This window comes from Aplysia californica, unplaced genomic scaffold (genome assembly GCF_000002075.1).
Source record: "Aplysia californica isolate F4 #8 unplaced genomic scaffold, AplCal3.0 scaffold00464, whole genome shotgun sequence".
Lineage (NCBI taxonomy): Eukaryota > Metazoa > Mollusca > Gastropoda > Aplysiida > Aplysiidae > Aplysia > Aplysia californica.
In genome coordinates, this window is record NW_004797734.1 from 268928 (window position 1) to 273004 (window position 4077).

General features: G+C 42.6%; 1 long non-coding RNA gene across 1 annotated transcript; it reads right to left on the minus strand.

Moving 5' to 3' along the window:
- Nucleotides 1-755: 755 nt before the first annotated feature.
- Nucleotides 756-3284, minus strand: LOC118478285. The gene is made up of 2 exons (XR_004858936.1): nucleotides 2030-3284; nucleotides 756-1348 (listed from the first exon to the last, which is right to left on the minus strand). It is a non-coding gene; the product is annotated as an uncharacterized LOC118478285 (long non-coding RNA).
- Nucleotides 3285-4077: the final 793 nt, after the last annotated feature.

Sequence of the window (4077 nt, forward strand, 5' to 3'; positions counted from 1 at the left end):
TATATATATATATATATATATATATATATATATATATACACTTTAAAATAGGAGCAATCCGAACCAGAGCATCCATCAACCACCCACCTAATTGTGTGTGTATTTCTTCAAAAATGGCACAAAGAAATGATGAAGTGCTTCTTGTTGTTTGTTTGTTTTTGCTCTGTACGAGAAATAAACATTTTGATACAATAACGACCACTGGAGTTACATCTCTAGATTCTAGTGTAAGGAAAAAGAAAGAGACAAACAGAAAAACGACAAAGAAGAAAAGAAGAAGGAACTACCAGCAATATCGACCAATCCATTCCAAGAATAAAAGGGATTGTTAGTTAGAGTTGTATAGAGCACAAAAGCACACCGACACAATAATGGCCACTTAGTACACTGAAAAAAAGGTAAGACAAAGAAATACATGATGTAAATCACAGGGAAAAGAAAAAAAGTAGAAACCACAAGTGACATCCTCCAAACACCCTAGGAATAGGGATTGTTAGTTTTTAAAGTTAATGTTGTTGTTGCTGCTCCTCTTCCACAGAATGAAGTAGACGAAGCAGACGACTGAGGATTAGATTCTTCTAGAAGATCTCGTGAAAAAAAAGAACAAAGCTTACCTCCTCCGACGGTCATTCTGTCTGTCTATCTCTGAGGACTTGGAGGTGGCGAAGAAGTCGGATAGGATGATCCTAGGGGGGTATTCTTAGAATGGCTCGTCGCGTAAGCGATGGAAATCTCCCACAGTTTGTTTATAAGACTTTTTTTTTCTATCCGGCTCAGATTTGTATCGTGCGGTGCCGTGTGGCGCACACACAGCAAACAGCAGCTGTTCTCTCAGAACCTCTCGACAACTGGGGCGGAACTGGCTGGAGATACGGAGACTCTCAGCCTGACTTTCCACAAGACTGGAAAAGAAGGTTTGTTTCGCTAGGTTCTAACTTCTAGAGATTCTAAAGTCAGAGTTTTTTGTCAGCGAAGCTGGATGTTGAATCGAAAAAGATATTATTATGTTTTATTATTGCCTGATGCTACGACGAAGCTTTCGTGCGTTAGATCTGAAGACCTTCGATCCTATAATTACAAATGTTGCCGCGTTTTACTCTCACGCAACCGTACAACTAGCTAGATCTAGGCGAAAACAAAAAAATGTTCAGCGATCTGGACAATTTTACAACGCGTAGAATAAACAAATCTGTACGATACCGTGAGTTCAGGAGGAATGTGACAGCCTGGCAGGGCACACAGTGCTAGGTTTGTTTCCCGTATCTTTTCACTGGAGTTGATTAATCCAAGGAATAAAGGCAGCGATGATCCAGCAGCTGCTAAGGCGGTGTGTGCGGCTCCAAAGGGGCTTATTATTGAAAAAATCAAGGAATTTTTTTCTACTGAGGGACTGGCAATTTATATCTTTAGAAAACAACAACAAACAAAATTATACGACTTGAGGTAGACGAGTTTTGTTTTGTTTTTTAGTTATCACGGTTCAAGAATATAACACACACTACACATTGGCGAAAGAAATGTAATAAATACAACACAGTGTTTTCAACAAGAGTGCGTGTTAGTAGATGGAGTAACACAGTAGTACATGAGCCGCCACGGCGGGCAGGTGAGTTGGTTGTAGGGTGGGAACAAAATAGCCACTGAACACGAAAAATAAATACAAATGTTACACTGTAGGTTTTCACAACAACTGCTCACTCACTTCACTCACTTTTCGTGGAATAATGAATGAGTGAAGGAACGAATGAACGAACGAAGAAGCTGCGTGGACGACGACGATGAAGACGACGATGAAGACGACGACTACTAGATCTACTGTTGGTATGCTGACTGGAATGAATATGACTAACGAACTGTTTGTTTGTTTGCTTGTATTGTAAAGTTTGTTTGCTTGCACGAACGAATAGTTGTACGATAAAAAAAAAATGATAACAATTAAAAAATACGATGATGGCGTTATAATAAATAAGAAATGCGAGTAAATAAATAGACAACTGCAACCGTGAAACTGAAGATATAAATAGCTCACAACAACATCAAAGCACCGAACAACACAAAGTGTGCACACTGACTGAGAGGCGAGTGAGCGGGGACTCCGGGATACTCAGCGGGCATGGAACAGCACAAGAAGGCTGTGGGGTGGAGGAGGGGGAGGAGGAGAGAGAGAGAGAGAGAGAGAGAGAGAGAGAGAGAGAGAGAGAGAGAGAGAAAGGGAGAGAGAGAGAAGACTCGCGGCCAGGCAGGGAGCGGAGAAACGCACGAACCGCGCCTGTCTGCGAAAGAACGGATGGACTTTGTTGTTGAAGATCCAGCAAGCAGCCGAACGCGCGCGCTCTCTCGCTTCTCTTTTCTCTCCCTCTACAAATCTCTTTCTCTTCTCAGTCTTCTTCCATCGAGCTCTTGAAAGAAGCTCGGAGGAGGGGGAAGAAGGCGCGCGCGATTTCTCTGGCAGGCAGAAAGCGCTACTACTGCTGGCAGGCGAGGCAGGTGGGCCGGGCCAGTACCCATTCTCTCGGAAACAGGGCTCTCCAAACCCAGTTTTATTAAACCGGTATGGACAGTCCGAAGAGCAACTTCCAACTACTGTAAAAGCTATAAGAAGAACACACACTTTAAATTGTGCCCTCTCGACTCGGGTTCGAGGATCCTGTGTCAGAATCTCCGCAAGCTCAATATGACTCGAAAAGAATACTCGGGGCAAATGATCAGGTCAGGGAGTAGAATGCTGCATTTTTAAAGATCATAATCTGTCAACTTGCTCCCTACAACCCGCTTAAAAATACCCCTACATACCTGCCACTGTACTGTCTTCCCACTTAGTTCCTCTCTACACTTGTCTTGGCCCGATAGAATAGGCTAACACTAACAATACCACTTGAGCAGAGACTGTGCCCACAATTTCGGAACTTCACAGTGACCGTCAAGATGGTTCCAGTAGGGAACGAAATAGACGGTGCCCACGTCCCTCATGACTCATTAGAGCAGAGGAAGAAAGGAATAATGCTAACGTTACTTAAAAACGAAATCCCACATCATCACTCATCACGATTATATTTAAAATCATTTACCGCTCTTAAATCAATGACTTATATCTATAATCCTGGAATCCCTACCTGCCATTACAGTTACTTGTTACACTAAGTATGCACGTAATACACTATTGGACACTATCATCACTCATTGTTTTCTACCCATCAGATGGCGTCACTCTCATATAAATGATAAACACACACACACACACACACACACACACAACACACACACCAGCACATACACATACACACACACGACGCAACCACACACACAAGCACGCACACACAAGCACGCACTCACAAACAAACACACCCACAAAACACACACGCATAAACATGCACACACACATACACCAATTAGAATATGATTAACAAGTTTTTGCATTGTTTAGAGTGATAGCTCGTTTGATTTTTAATCATAGGCCTACTATTTACTATAACATGTTATACATGTACCCTAACATATTTTAAACGAAGCTCTAGATTTTAGAATGCAAAAATTTTTAAGAACAGCTTGGGCTACAAAAGATTTTAAAAAAAAACAAAAACCCGAAAACATTCATTTAAACCTTATAGATTACAGATTGTTGCATTGGCTCATAAAATAAATTGCAACCCGGTTATATGAAATACCAGTTATCTGGATTTGGGATTCGAATATCCCGAAGTTTATCTTAGAAAAAGCAGCCTGGTCCGTCCAGTGGCCGGCCGCTGTTTATGATAGGAGGCCTATTTAATGGCCGTTCTTTCAGGGGCGCGCGGTGGTTGGGGGTGGGGGAGGAGGTGACAGAAACGGAGAGAAAGACAGACAGACAAAGGCATGATGGAAGGAGTGAAAGAAAGTGATTGAGAGGCAAAATGTTGAAAGGGTGGAGCTGGAGAGGGGACAATGCGGTGGGGATGTGATTGTTGTGAGAGAAAGACAGAGAGAGAGAGAGAGAGAGAGAGAGAGAGAGACAGACAGACAGACAGAGAGAGAGAGAGACAGAGAGAGACACAGAGAGAGACACAGAGAGAGAGAGCGAGCGAGGGAGAGAGAGAGAGA